Genomic DNA, 15,996 nt, shown 5'->3' with positions numbered 1-15,996 from the left:
TATCCCTATCCCTGTCCCTGTCTCTGTCCCAGTCCCGATCCATATCCCTATCCCTATCCCTGTCCCAGTCCCTATCCCTGTCCCTATCCCTGTCCCTAAACCTATCCCTATCCCTGTCCCAGTCCCTATCCTTGTTCCTATCCCTGTCCCTGTCCTTATCCCTATCCCTGTCACTATCACTGTCCTTATCCCAATCCCTGTCCCTGTCCCTATCCCTATCCCTGTCCCTATCCCAGTCCCTGTCCCAGTCCCAATCCCTGTTCCTATCCCTATCCCTGTCTCTATCCCTGTCCCTGTCCCTATCCCTATCCCTGTCCCTAACCCTATCCCTGTCCCTGTCCCTGTCCCTGTCCCTATCCCTATCCCTATCCCTGTCCCAGTCCCTATCCCTGTCCCTATCCCTGTCCCTAACACTATCCCTATCCCTGTCCCAGTCCCTATCCTTGTTCCTATCCCTGTCCCTGTCCTTATCCCGATCCCTGTCCCTATCCCTGTCCTTATCCCAATCCCTGTCCCTGTCCCTGTCCCTATCCCTATCCCTGTCCCTTTCCCTGTCCCTATCCCTATCCCTGTCCCTATCCCAGTCCCAGTCCCTGTCCCTATCCCAGTCCCAGTCCCTGTAACTATACCTATCCCTGTCCCTATCCCTGTCCCTGTCCCTATCACTATCCCTGTCCCTGTCCCTGGCCCTATCCCTATCCCTATCCCTATCCCTATCCCTATCCCTGTCCCTGTCCCTGTCCATGTCGCTGTCGCTGTCCGTGTCCATGTCCCTATCTCTATCCCTATCCCTATCCCTATCGCTGTCCCTATCCCTGTCCCTATCCCTATCCCTGTCCCTATCCCTGTCCCTGTCGCTGTCCGTGTCCATGTCCCTATCTCTATCCCTATCCCTGTCCCTGTCCCTGTCCCTGTCCCTGTCCCTGTCACTATCCCTGTCCCTGTCCCTGTCCGTATCCATATCCCTGTCCCTATCCCTGTCCCTATCCCTATCCCTGTCCCTGTCCCAATCCCTGTTCCAATCCCTATCCCTGTCCCTATCCCTATCCCTGTCCCTATCCCTGTCCCTGTCGCTGTCCGTGTCCATGTCCCTATCTCTATCCCTATCCCTGTCCCTATCCCTGTCCCTGTCCCTGTCCCTGTCCCTGTCCCTGTCACTATCCCTGTCCCTGTCCCTGTCCGTATCCATATCCCTGTCCCTATCCCTGTCCCTATCCCTATCCCTGTCCCTGTCCCAATCCCTGTTCCAATCCCTATCCCTGTCCCTATCCCTGTCCCTGTCCCTATCCCTATCCCTGTCCCGAACCCTGTCCCTGTCCCTATCCCTGTCCCAGTCCCTATCCCTGTCCCTATCCCTGTCCCTAACCCTATCCCTATCCCTGTCCCAGTCCCAGTCCCTGTAGCTATACCTATCCCTGTCCCTATCCCTGTCCCTGTCCCTATCCCTATCCCTATCCCTATCCTTGTCCCTGTCCCTATCCTTGTCCCTGTCCCTATCCCTACTCCTGTCCCTATTCCTATCCCTGTCCCTGTCACTGGCCCTATCCCTGTCCCTGTCCCTGTCCCTGTCCATGTCCCTGTCCCTGTCGCTGTCCGTGTCCATATCCCTGTCCCTATCCCTATCCCTATCCCTATCCCTATCCCTTTCCCTATCCCAGTCCCAGTCCCTGTCCCTATCCCAGTCCCAGTCCCTGTAACTATACCTATCCCTGTCCCTATCCCTGTCCCTGTCCTTATCCCTATCCCAATCCTTGTCCCTGTCCCTGTCCCTGTCCCTATCCCTATCCCTGTCCCTATCCCTGTCCCTGTCCCTATTCCTATCCCTGTCCCTGTCCCTATCCCTATCCATATCCCTATCCCTGACCCTGTCCCTGTCCCTATCCCTATCCCTGTCCCTGTCCCTGTCCCTATCCCTATCCCTGTCCCTTTCCCTGTCCCTATCCCTATCCCTGTCCCTATCCCAGTCCCAGTCCCTGTCCCTATCCCAGTCCCAGTCCCTGTAACTACACCTATCCCTGTCCCTATCCCTGTCCCTGTCCCTATCCCTATCCCTGTCCCTATCCCTGTCCCTGTCCCTATCCCTATCCCTAACCTTGTTCCTGTCCCTATCCCTATCCCTGTCCCTATCCCTGTCCCTGTCCCTATTCCTATCCCTGTCCCTGTCCCGATCCCTATCAATATCCCTGACCCTGTCCCTGTCCCTGTCCATATCACTATCCCTGTCCCTGTCCCTGGCCCTATCCCTATCCCTATCCCTGTCCCGATCCCTGTCCCTATCCCTATCCCTGTTCCTATCCCTGTCCCTGTCGCTGTCCGTGTCCATGTCCCTATCTCTATCCCTATCCCTGTCCCTATCCCTGTCCCTGTCCCTGTCCCTGGCCCTATCCCTATCCCTATCCCTGTCCCGATCCCTGTCCCTATCGCTATCCCTGTTCCTATCCCTGTCCCTGTCGCTGTCCGTGTCCATGTCCCTATCTCTATCCCTATCCCTGTCCCTATCCCTGTCCCTATCCCTATCCCTGTCCCTGTCCCTGTCCGTATCCATTTCCCTGTCCCTATCCCTGTCCCTATCCCTATCCCTGTCCCTGTCCCTGTCCATATCCCTATCCCTGTCCCTGTCCCTATCCCTGTCCCTGTCCCTATCCCGATCCGTGTCCCTGTCCCTGTCACTATACCTGTCCATGTCCCTGTCCCTGTCCCTGTCCCTGTCCGTGTCCATATCCCTATCCCTGTCCCTATCCCTATCCCTGTCCGTGTCCATATCCCTGTCCGTGTCCCTGTCCCTGTCCCTGTCCCTGTCCCTGCCCTGTCCCTATGCCTATTCCTGTCCCTGTCCCTATCACTGTCCCTGTCCCTGTCCATATCCCTATCCCTGTCCCTGTCCCTATCCTTGTCCCTGTCCCTATCCCGGTCCCTGTCCCTGTCCCTGTACCTGTCCCTGACCCTGTCACTATCCCTATCCCTATCCCTGTCCCTGTCCCTATCCCTGTCCCTGTCCCTATCCCGGTCCCTGTCCCTGTCCCTGTCCCTGTCCCTGTCCCTGTCCCTATCCCGGTCCCTGTCCCTGTCCCTGTCCCTGTCCCTGTCCCTATCCCTATCCCTGTCCCTGTCCCTGTCCATATCCCTATCCCTGTCCCTGTCCCTGTCCCTATCCCTGTCCCTGTCCCTATCCCGGTCCCTGTCCCTATCCCTGTCCCTATCCCTATCCCTGTCCCTGTCACTATACCTGTCCCTATCCCTGTCCCTGTCCCTGTCCCTGTCCGTGTCCATATCCCTATCCCTGTCCCTATCCCTATCCCTGTCCGTGTCCATATCCCTGTCCCTGTCCCTGTCCCTGTCCCTGCCCTGTCCCTATGCCTATTCCTGTCCCTGTCCCTATCCCAATCCCGGTCACTGTCCCTGTCCCTATTCCTGTCCATGTCCCTGTCCCAGTCCCTGTCCCTGTCCCTGTCCCTGTCCCTATCCCTGTCCCTGTCCCTGTCCCTATCCCTATCCCCATCCCTATCCCTGTCCCTATGCCTATTCCTGTCCCTGTCCCTATCCCAATCCCGGTCCCTGTCCCTGTCCCTATCCCTGTCCATATCCCTGTCCCTGTTCCTATCCCTGTCCTTGACCCTGTCCCTGACCCTATCCCTGTCACTATCCCTATCCCTGTCCCTATCCCTGTCACAGTCCCTATCCCTGTTCCAATCCCTATCCCTGTCCCTATCCCAATCCCTATCCCTATCCCTATCCCTGTCCCTGTCTCTGTCCCAGTCCCGATCCCTATCCCTATCCCTATCCCTGTCCCTATCCCCATCCCTATCCCTGTCCCAGTCCCTATCCCTGTCCCTAACCCTATCCCTAACCCTGTCCCAGTCCCTATCCTTGTTCCTATCCCTGTCCCTGTCCTTATCCCTATCCCTGTCCCTATCCCTGTCCCTATCCCTGTCCATATCCCTGTCCCTGTTCCTGTCCCTGTCCATATCCCTGTCCCTGTCCATATCCCTGTGTCTGTCCCTATCCCGATCCCAGTCCCTATCCCCATCCCTGTCCCTATCACTGTCCCTATCACTGTCCCTACCCCTGTCCCTGACCCTATCCCTGTCACTATCCCTGTCACTATCCCTATCCCTGTCCCTATCCCTGTCACAGTCCCTATCCCTGTCCCTATCCCTATCCCTGTCCCTGTCTCTGTCCCAGTCCCGATCCATATCCCTATCCCTATCCCTGTCCCAGTCCCTATCCCTGTCCCTATCCCTGTCCCTAACCCTATCCATATCCCTGTCCCAGTCCCTATCCTTGTTCCTATCCCTGTCCCTGTCCTTATCCCTATCCCTGTCCCTATCCCTGTCCTTATCCCAATCCCTGTCCCTGTCCCTATCCCTATCCCTGTCCCTATCCCAGTCCCTGTCCCAATCCCTGTTCCTATCCCTATCCCTGTCCCTATCCCTGTCCCTGTCCCTATCCCTATCCCTGTCCCTAACCCTGTCCCTATCCCAGTCCCTGTCCCAGTCCCAATCCCTGTTCCTATCCCTATCCCTGTCCCTATCCCTGTCCCTGTCCCTATCCCTATCCCTGTCCCTAACCCTGTCCCTGTCCCTATACCTGTCCCTGTCCCTATCCCTATCCATATCCCTGACCCAAACCCTGGCCCTATCCCTATCACTATCCCTGTCCCAGTCCCTATCCCTGTCCCTATCCCTGTCCCTAACCCTATCCCTATCCCTGTCCCAGTCCCAGTCCCTGTAACTATACCTATCCCTGTCCCTATCCCTGTCCCTGTCCCTATCCCTATCCCTATCCCTATCCTTGTCCCTGTCCCTATCCTTGTCCCTGTCCCTATCCCTACCCCTGTCCCTATTCCTATCCCTGTCCCTGTCCCTGGCCCTATCCCTATCCCTGTCCCTGTCCCTGTCCATGTCCCTGTCCCTGTCGCTGTCCGTGTCCATATCCCTGTCCCTATCCCTGTCCCTATCCCTGTCCCTGTCCCTATCCCGATCCCTGTCCCTTTCCCTGTCCCTATCCCTATCCCTTTCCCTATCCCAGTCCCAGTCCCTGTCCCTATCCCAGTCCCAGTCCCTGTAACTATACCTATCCCTGTCCCTGTCCCTATCCCTATCCCTATCCTTGTCCCTGTCCCTGTCCCTGTCCCTATCCCTATCCCTGTCCCTATCCCTGTCCCTGTCCCTATTCCTATCCCTGTCCCTGTCCCTATCCCTATCCATATCCCTATCCCTGACCCTGTCCCTGTCCCTATCCCTATCCCTGTCCCTGTCCCTGTCCCTATCCCTATCCCTGTCCCTTTCCCTGTCCCTATCCCTATCCCTGTCCCTATCCCAGTCCCAGTCCCTGTCCCTATCCCAGTCCCAGTCCCTGTAACTATACCTATCCCTGTCCCTATCCCTGTCCCTGTCCCTATCCCTATCCCTGTCCCTATCCCTGTCCCTGTCCCTATCCCTATCCCTAACCTTGTTCCTGTCCCTATCCCTATCCCTGTCCCTATCCCTGTCCCTGTCCCTATTCCTATCCCTGTCCCTGTCCCTATCCCTATCAATATCCCTATCCCTGACCCTGTCCATGTCCATATCACTATCCCTGTCCCTGTCCCTGGACCTATCCCTATCCCTATCCCTATCCCTATCCCTATCCCTGTCCCTGTCCCTGTCCATGTCCCTGTCGCTGTCCGTGTCCATGTCCCTATCTCTATCCCTGTCCCTATCCCTATCGCTGTCCCTATCCCTGTCCCTATCCCTATCCCTGTCCCTATCCCTGTCCCTGTCGCTGTCCGTGTCCATGTCCCTATCTCTATCCCTATCCCTGTCCCTATCCCTGTCCCTGTCCCTGTCCCTGTCCCTGTCCCTGTCACTATCCCTGTCCCTGTCCCTGTCCGTATCCATATCCCTGTCCCTATCCCTGTCCCTATCCCTATCCCTGTCCCTGTCCCAATCCCTGTTCCTATCCCTATCCCTGTCCCTATCCCTGTCCCTGTCCCTATCCCTATCCCTGTCCCGAACCCTGTCCCTGTCCCTATCCCTGTCCCAGTCCCTATCCCTGTCCCTATCCCTGTCCCTAACCCTATCCCTATCCCTGTCCCAGTCCCAGTCCCTGTAACTATACCTGTCCCTGTCCCTATCCCTATCCCTATCCCTATCCTTGTCCCTGTCCCTATCCTTGTCCCTGTCCCTATCCCTACCCCTGTCCCTATCCCTACCCCTGTCCCTATCCCTACCCCTGTCCCTATTCCTATCCCTGTCCCTGTCCCTGGCCCTATCCCTATCCCTGTCCCTGTCCCTGTCCCTGTCCATGTCCCTGTCCCTGTCGCTGTCCGTGTCCATATCCCTGTCCCTATCCCTGTCCCTATCCCTGTCCCTGTCCCTGTCCCTATCCCTATCCCTGTCCCTTTCCCTGTCCCTAACCCTATCCCTTTCCCTATCCCAGTCCCAGTCCCTGTCCCTATCCCAGTCCCAGTCCCTGTAACTATACCTATCCCTGTCCCTATCCCTGTCCCTGTCCCTGTCCTTATCCCTATCCCTATCCCTGTCCCTGTCCCTGTCCCTATCCCTATCCCTGTCCCTATCCCTGTCCCTGTCCCTATTCCTATCCCTGTCCCTGTCCCTATCCCTATCCATATCCCTATCCCTGACCCTGTCCCTGTCCCTATCCCTATCCCTGTCCCTGTCCCTGTCCCTATCCCTATCCCTGTCCCTTTCCCTGTCCCTATCCCTATCCCTGTCCCTATCCCAGTCCCAGTCCCTGTCCCTATCCCAGTCCCAGTCCCTGTAACTATACCTATCCCTGTCCCTATCCCTGTCCCTGTCCCTATCCCTATCCCTGTCCCTATCCCTGTCCCTGTCCCTATCCCTATCCCTAACCTTGTTCCTGTCCCTATCCCTATCCCTGTCCCTATCCCTGTCCCTGTCCCTATTCCTATCCCTGTCCCTGTCCCGATCCCTATCAATATCCCTAGCCCTGACCCTGTCCCTGTCCATATCACTATCCCTGTCCCTGTCCCTGGCCCTATCCCTATCCCTATCCCTGTCCCGATCCCTGTCCCTATCCCTATCCCTGTTCCTATCCCTGTCCCTGTCGCTGTCCGTGTCCATGTCCCTATCTCTATCCCTATCCCTGTCCCTATCCCTGTCCCTGTCCCTGTCCCTGTCCCTGTCACTATCCCTATCCCTGTCCCTGTCCCTGTCCGTATCCATTTCCCTGTCCCTATCCCTGTCCCTATCCCTATCCCTGTCCCTGTCCCTGTCCATATCCCTATCCCTGTCCCTGTCCCTATCCCTGTCCCTGTCCCTATCCCGATCCGTGTCCCTGTCCCTGTCACTATACCTGTCCATGTCCCTGTCCCTGTCCCTGTCCCTGTCCGTGTCCATATCCCTATCCCTGTCTCTATCCCTATCCCTGTCCGTGTCCATATCCCTGTCCGTGTCCCTGTCCCTGTCCCTGTCCCTGTCCCTGCCCTGTCCCTATGCCTATTCCTGTCCCTGTCCCTATCCCAATCCCGGTCCCTGTCCCTGTCCCTGTCCCTGTCACTATACCTGTCCATGTCCCTGTCCCTGTCCCTGTCCCTGTCCGTGTCCATATCCCTATCCCTGTCCCTATCCCTATCCCTGTCCGTGTCCATATCCCTGTCCGTGTCCCTGTCCCTGTCCCTGTCCCTGTCCCTGCCCTGTCCCTATGCCTATTCCTGTCCCTGTCCCTATCCCAATCCCGGTCCCTGTCCCTGTCCCTGTCCCTGTCCCTGTCCCTGTCCCTATCCCTGTCCCTGTCCCTGTCCCTATCCCTATCCCCATCCCTATCCCTGTCCCTATGCCTATTCCTGTCCCTGTCCCTATCCCAATCCCGGTCCCTGTCCCTGTCCCTATCCCTGTCCATATCCCTGTCCCTGTTCCTATCCCTGTCCCTGTCCCTGTCCCTGACCCTATCCCTGTCACTATCCCTATCCCTGTCCCTATCCCTGTCACAGTCCCTATCCCTGTTCCAATCCCTATCCCTGTCCCTAACCCTATCCCTAACCCTGTCCCAGTCCCTATCCTTGTTCCTATCCCTGTCCCTGTCCTTATCCCTATCCCTGTCCCTATCCCTGTCCCTATCCCTGTCCATATCCCTGTCCCTGTTCCTGTCCCTGTCCATATCCCTGTCCCTGTCAATATATCCCTGTCCCTGTCCCTATCCCGATCCCAGTCCCTATCCCCATCCCTGTCCCTATCACTGTCCCTACCCCTGTCCCTGACCCTATCCCTGTCACTATCCCTGTCACTATCCCTATCCCTGTCCCTATCCCTGTCACAGTCCCTATCCCTATCCCTGTCCCTATCCCTATCCCTGTCCCTGTCTCTGTCCCAGTCCCGATCCATATCCCTATCCCTATCCCTGTCCCAGTCCCTATCCCTGTCCCTATCCCTGTCCCTAACCCTATCCCTATCCCTGTCCCAGTCCCTATCCTTGTTCCTATCCCTGTCCCTGTCCTTATCCCTATCCCTGTCACTATCACTGTCCTTATCCCAATCCCTGTCCCTGTCCCTATCCCTATCCCTGTCCCTATCCCAGTCCCTGTCCCAGTCCCAATCCCTGTTCCTATCCCTATCCCTGTCTCTATCCCTGTCCCTGTCCCTATCCCTATCCCTGTCCCTAACCCTATCCGTGTCCCTGTCCCTGTCCCTGTCCCTATCCCTATCCCTATCCCTGTCCCAGTCCCTATCCCTGTCCCTATCCCTGTCCCTAACACTATCCCTATCCCTGTCCCAGTCCCTATCCTTGTTCCTATCCCTGTCCCTGTCCTTATCCCGATCCCTGTCCCTATCCCTGTCCTTATCCCAATCCCTGTCCCTGTCCCTGTCCCTATCCCTATCCCTGTCCCTTTCCCTGTCCCTATCCCTATCCCTGTCCCTATCCCAGTCCCAGTCCCTGTCCCTATCCCAGTCCCAGTCCCTGTAACTATACCTATCCCTGTCCCTATCCCTGTCCCTGTCCCTATCACTATCACTATCCCTGTCCCTGTCCCTGGCCCAATCCCTATCCCTATCCCTATCCCTATCCCTATCCCTATCCCTGTCCCTGTCCCTGTCCATGTCGCTGTCGCTGTCCGTGTCCATGTCCCTATCTCTATCCCTATCCCTATCCCTATCGCTGTCCCTATCCCTGTCCCTATCCCTATCCCTGTCCCTATCCCTGTCCCTGTCGCTGTCCGTGTCCATGTCCCTATCTCTATCCCTATCCCTGTCCCTGTCCCTGTCCCTGTCCCTGTCCCTGTCCCTGTCACTATCCCTGTCCCTGTCCCTGTCCGTATCCATATCCCTGTCCCTATCCCTGTCCCTATCCCTATCCCTGTCCCTGTCCCAATCCCTGTTCCAATCCCGATCCCTGTCCCTATCCCTGTCCCTGTCCCTATCCCTATCCCTGTCCCGAACCCTGTCCCTGTCCCTATCCCTGTCCCAGTCCCTATCCCTGTCCCTATCCCTGTCCCTAACCCTATCCCTATCCCTGTCCCAGTCCCAGTCCCTGTAACTATACCTATCCCTGTCCCTATCCCTGTCCCTGTCCCTATCCCTATCCCTATCCCTATCCTTGTCCCTGTCCCTATCCTTGTCCCTGTCCCTATCCCTACTCCTGTCCCTATTCCTATCCCTGTCCCTGTCCCTGGCCCTATCCCTGTCCCTGTCCCTGTCCATGTCCCTGTCCCTGTCGCTGTCCGTGTCCATATCCCTGTCCCTATCCCTATCCCTATCCCTATCCCTATCCCTTTCCCTATCCCAGTCCCAGTCCCTGTCCCTATCCCAGTCCCAGTCCCTGTAACTATACCTATCCCTGTCCCTATCCCTGTCCCTGTCCTTATCCCTATCCCTATCCTTGTCCCTGTCCCTGTCCCTATCCCTATCCCTGTCCCTATCCCTGTCCCTGTCCCTATTCCTATCCCTGTCCCTGTCCCTATCCCTATCCATATCCCTATCCCTGACCCTGTCCCTGTCCCTATCCCTATCCCTGTCCCTGTCCCTGTCCCTATCCCTATCCCTGTCCCTTTCCCTGTCCCTATCCCTATCCCTGTCCCTATCCCAGTCCCAGTCCCTGTCCCTATCCCAGTCCCAGTCCCTGTAACTACACCTATCCCTGTCCCTATCCCTGTCCCTGTCCCTATCCCTATCCCTGTCCCTATCCCTGTCCCTGTCCCTATCCCTATCCCTAACCTTGTTCCTGTCCCTATCCCTATCCCTGTCCCTATCCCTGTCCCTGTCCCTATTCCTATCCCTGTCCCTGTCCCGATCCCTATCAATATCCCTGACCCTGTCCCTGTCCCTGTCCATATCACTATCCCTGTCCCTGTCCCTGGCCCTATCCCTATCCCTATCCCTGTCCCGATCCCTGTCCCTATCCCTATCCCTGTTCCTATCCCTGTCCCTGTCGCTGTCCGTGTCCATGTCCCTATCTCTATCCCTATCCCTGTCCCTATCCCTGTCCCTGTCCCTGTCCCTGGCCCTATCCCTATCCCTATCCCTGTCCCGATCCCTGTCCCTATCCCTATCCCTGTTCCTATCCCTGTCCCTGTCGCTGTCCGTGTCCATGTCCCTATCTCTATCCCTATCCCTGTCCCTATCCCTGTCCCTATCCCTATCCCTGTCCCTGTCCCTGTCCGTATCCATTTCCCTGTCCCTATCCCTGTCCCTATCCCTATCCCTGTCCCTGTCCCTGTCCATATCACTATCCCTGTCCCTGTCCCTATCCCTGTCCCTGTCCCTATCCCGATCCGTGTCCCTGTCCCTGTCACTATACCTGTCCATGTCCCTGTCCCTGTCCCTGTCCCTGTCCGTGTCCATATCCCTATCCCTGTCCCTATCCCTATCCCTGTCCGTGTCCATATCCCTGTCCGTGTCCCTGTCCCTGTCCCTGTCCCTGTCCCTGCCCTGTCCCTATGCCTATTCCTGTCCCTGTCCCTATCCCAATCCCGGTCCCTGTCCCTGTCCCTGTCCCTGTCCCTGTCCCTGTCCCTATCCCTGTCCCTGTCCCTGTCCCTGTCCCTGTCCCTATCCCTATCCCCATCCCTATCCCTGTCCCTATGCCTATTCCTGTCCCTGTCCCTATCCCAATCCCGGTCCCTGTCCCTGTCCCTATCCCTGTCCATATCCCTGTCCCTGTTCCTATCCCTGTCCCTGTCCCTGTCCCTGACCCTATCCCTGTCACTATCCCTATCCCTGTCCCTATCCCTGTCACAGTCCCTATCCCTGTTCCAATCCCTATCCCTGTCCAGATCCCTATCCCTATCCCTGTCCCAGTCCCTATCCCTGTCCCTAACCCTATCCCTAACCCTGTCCCAGTCCCTATCCTTGTTCCTATCCCTGTCCCTGTCCTTATCCCTATCCCTGTCCCTATCCCTGTCCCTATCCCTGTCCATATCCCTGTCCCTGTTCCTGTCCCTGTCCATATCCCTGTCCCTGTCAATATATCCCTGTCCCTGTCCCTATCCCGATCCCAGTCCCTATCCCCATCCCTGTCCCTATCACTGTCCCTATCACTGTCCCTACCCCTGTCCCTGACCCTATCCCTGTCACTATCCCTGTCACTATCCCTATCCCTGTCCCTATCCCTGTCACAGTCCCTATCCCTATCCCTGTCCCTATCCCTATCCCTGTCCCTGTCTCTGTCCCAGTCCCGATCCATATCCCTATCCCTATCCCTGTCCCAGTCCCTATCCCTGTCCCTATCCCTGTCCCTAACCCTATCCCTATCCCTGTCCCAGTCCCTATCCTTGTTCCGATCCCTGTCCCTGTCCTTATCCCTATCCCTGTCACTATCACTGTCCTTATCCCAATCCCTGTCCCTGTCCCTATCCCTATCCCTGTCCCTATCCCAGTCCCTGTCCCAGTCCCAATCCCTGTTCCTATCCCTATCCCTGTCTCTATCCCTGTCGCTGTCCCTATCCCTATCCCTGTCCCTAACCCTATCCCTGTCCCTGTCCCTGTCCCTGTCCCTATCCCTATCCCTATCCCTGTCCCAGTCCCTATCCCTGTCCCTATCCCTGTCCCTAACACTATCCCTATCCCTGTCCCAGTCCCTATCCTTGTTCCTATCCCTGTCCCTGTCCTTATCCCGATCCCTGTCCCTATCCCTGTCCTTATCCCAATCCCTGTCCCTGTCCCTGTCCCTATCCCTATCCCTGTCCCTATCCCAGTCCCAGTCCCTGTCCCAATCCCTGTTCCTATCCCTATCCCTGTCCCTATCCCTGTCCCTGTCCCTGTCCCTAACCCTATCCCTGTCCCTAACCCTATCCCTGTCCCTGTCCCTGTCCCTGTCCCTGCGCCTATCCCTATCCCTGTCCCTGTCCCTACCCTATCCATATCCCTGAACCAAACCCTGGCCCTATCCCTATCCCTATCCCTGTCCCAGTCCCTATCCCTGTCCCTATCCCTGTCCCTAACCCTATCCCTATCCCTGTCCCAGTCCCTATCCTTGTTCCTATCCCTGTCCCTGTCCTTATCCCTATCCCTGTCCCTATCCCTGTCCTTATCCCAATCCCTGTCCCTGTCCCTATCCCTATCCCTGTCCCTATCCCAGTCCCTGTCCCAGTCCCAATCCCTGTTCCTATCCCTATCCCTGTCCCGATCCCTATCCCTATCCCTGTCCCTGTCCCTAACCCTGTCCCTGTCCCTGTCCCTGCCCCTATCCCTATCCCTGTCCCTGTCCCTATCCCTATCCATATCCCTGATCCAATCCCTGACCCAATCCCTGGCCCTATCCCTATCCCTATCCCTATCCCTATTCCTGTCCCGATCACTGTCGCTGTCCCTGTCCCTGTCCCTATCCCTGTCCCGGTCCCTGCCCATATCCCTGTCCCTATCCCTGTCCCTATCCCTGTCCCGGTCCCTGCCCATATCCCTGTCCCTATCCCTGTCCCTATCCCTATTCCTGTCCCTATCACTGTCGCTGTCCCTGTCCCTGTCACTATCCCTGTCCCTGTCTCTATCCCTATCCCTGTCCCTATCCCTATCCCCGTCCCTGTCCCTATCCCTATCCCCATCCCTGTCCCTATCCCTGTCCCGGTCCCTGCCCATATCCCTGTCCCTATCCCTGTCCCTATCCCTATTCCTGTCCCTATCACTGTCGCTGTCCCTGTCCCTGTCACTATCCCTGTCCCTGTCTCTATCCCTATCCCTGTCCCTATCCCTATCCCCGTCCCTGTCCCTATCCCTATCCCCATCCCTGTCCCTATCCCTGTGCCTATCCCTATCCCTGCCCCTGTCCCTGTCCCTGTCCGTGTCCCTGTCCCGATCCCTGTCCCGATCCCTGTCCCTATCCCTATCCCTATCCCTGTCCCTGTCCCTATCCCTATCCCTATCCCTATCCCTGTCCCTATCCCTATCCCTGTCCCTATCCCTATCTCTATCCCTATCCCTATCCCTGTCCCTGTCCCTGTCCCTGTCCCTGTCCATATCCCTATCCCTGTCCCTGTCCCTGCCCCTATCCCTGTCCCTGTCGCTGTCCCTGTCCCTGTCCCTGTCCATATCACTATCCCTGTCCCTATCCCTGTCCCGGTCCCTGTCACTATCCCTGTCCCTGTCCCCATCCCTATCCCCATCCCTGTCCCTATCCCTGTGCCTATCCCTATCCTTGCCCCTGTCCCTATCCCTATCCCTGTCCCTATCCCTATCCCTATCCCTGTCCTTGTCCCTGTCCCTGTCCCTGTCCCTGTCCATATCCCTGTCCCTATCCCTATCCCTATCCCTATCCCTGTCCCTATCCCTATCTCTATCCCTATCCCAATCCCTGTCCCTATCCCTATCCCTGTCCCTGTCCCTGTCCCTATCCCTGTCCCTATCCCTGTCCCTATCCCTATCCCTATCCCTGTCCCTATCCCTATCTCTATCCCTATCCCAATCCCTGTCCCTATCCCTGTCCCTATCCCTGTCCCTGTCACTATCCCTATCCCTGTCCCTGTCCGTGTCCATATCCCTATTCCTGTCCCTATCACTGTCCCTGTCCCTGTCCCTGTCCCTGTCCGTGTCCATATCCCTATCCCTGTCCCTATCCCTGTCCCTATCCCTATCCCTATCCCTGTCCCTGTCCCTGTCCCTGTCCCTATCCCTGTCCCTATCCCTATCCCTATCCCTGTCCCTATCCCTATCTCTATCCCTATCCCAATCCCTGTCCCTATCCCTGTCCCTATCCCTGTCCCTGTCCCTATCCCGATCCCTGTCCCTGTCCCTGTCCCTGTCACTATCCCTGTCCCTATCCCTATCCCTGTCCCTGTCCGTGTCCATATCCCTATCCCTGTCCCTATCACTGTCCCTGTCCCTGTCCCTGTCCCTGTCCCAATCCCTATCCTTGCCCTGTCCCTGTCAATATCCCTGTCCCAGTCCCTGTCCCTGTCCCTGTAACTGTTCCTATGCCTATTCCTGTCCCTGTCCCTATCCCAATCCCGGTCCCTGTCCCTGTCCCTATCCCTGCCCATATCCCTGTCCCTGTTCCTATCCCTGTCCCTATCCCTGTCCCTATCCCTGTCCCTGACCCTGTCCCTGACCCTATCCCTGTCCCTATCCCAATCCCTATCCCTATCCCTATCCCTATCCCTGTCCCTGTCCCTGTCTCTGTCCCAGTCCCGATCCCTATCCCTATCCCTGTCCCTATCCCTATCCCTATCCCTGTCCCAGTCCCTATCCCTGTCCCTATCCCTGTCCCTAACCCTATCCCTATCCCTGTCCCAGTCCCTATCCTTGTTCCTATCCCTATCCCTGTCCCTGTCCTTATCCCTATCCCTGTCCCTATCCCTGTCCCTATCCCTGTCCATATCCCTGTCCCTGTTCCTATCCCTGTCCATATCACTGTCCCTGTCCATATCCCTGTCCCTATCCCCATCCCTGTCCCTATCACTGTCCCTACCCCTGTCCCTGAACCTGTCCCAGTCCCAATCCCTGTTCCTATCCCTATCCCTGTCCCTATCCCTGTCCCTGTCCCTGTCCCTATCCCTATCCCTGTCCCTAACCCTATCCCTGTCCCTGTCCCTGTCCCTGTCCCTGTCCCTGCCCCTATCCCTATCCCTGTCCCTATCCCTATCCATATCCCTGACCCAAACCCTGGCCCTATCCCTATCCCTATCCCTGTCCCAGTCCCTATCCCTGTCCCTATCCCTGTCCCTAACCATATCCCTATCCCTGTCCCAGACCCTATCCTTGTTCCTATCCTTGTCCCTGTCCTTATCCCTATCCCTGTCCCTATCCCTGTCCTTATCCCAATCCCTGTCCCTGTCCCTATCCATATCCCTGTCCCTATCCCTGTCAATATTCCTGTCCCAATCCCTATCCCAATCCCGGTCCCTATCCCTATCCCTATCCCTATCCCTGTCCCTATCCCTGTCCCTGTCCCTGTCCCTGTCCCTGTCTCTGTCCCAGTCCCGATCCCTATCCCTATCCCTGTCCCTATCCCTATCCCTGTCACTATCCGTGTCCCTAACCCTATCCCTATCCCTGTCCCAGTCCCTATCCTTGTTCCTATCCCTGTCCCTGTCCTTATCCCTATCCCTGTCCCTATCCCTGTCCCTATCCCTGTCCCTATCCCTGTCCCTATCCCTGTCACAGTCCCAATCCCTATCCCTGTCACAGTCCCAATCCCTGTCCCGGTCCCTATCACTGTCCCTGTCCCTATCCCTGTCCCGGTCCCTGCCCCTATCCCTGTCCCTATCCCTGTCCCTGTCCCTGTCCCTGTCTCTGTCCCAGTCACGATCCCGATCCCTATCCCTATCCCTGTCCCTATCCCTATCCCTGTCCCTGTCCCAATCCCTATCCCTGCCCTGTCCCTGTCAATATCCCTGTCCCAGTCCCTGTCCCTGTCCCTGTTCCTTTGCCTATTCCTGTCCCTGTCCCTATCCCAATCCCGGTCCCTGTCCCTGTCCCTATCCCTGTCCATATCCCTGTCCCTATCCCTATCCCTATTCCTGTCCCGGTCCCTATCACTGTCCCTGTCCCTATCCCTGTCCCGGTCCCTGCCCCTATCCCTGTCCCTATCCCTGTCCCTGTCACTATC

The sequence above is a fragment of the Heptranchias perlo genome, unplaced genomic scaffold, assembly GCF_035084215.1.
Source record: "Heptranchias perlo isolate sHepPer1 unplaced genomic scaffold, sHepPer1.hap1 HAP1_SCAFFOLD_285, whole genome shotgun sequence".
Taxonomy (NCBI): domain Eukaryota; kingdom Metazoa; phylum Chordata; class Chondrichthyes; order Hexanchiformes; family Hexanchidae; genus Heptranchias; species Heptranchias perlo.
The sequence above is the reverse complement of the archived record's forward strand: the minus strand, read 5'-3'. Positions refer to the sequence as shown.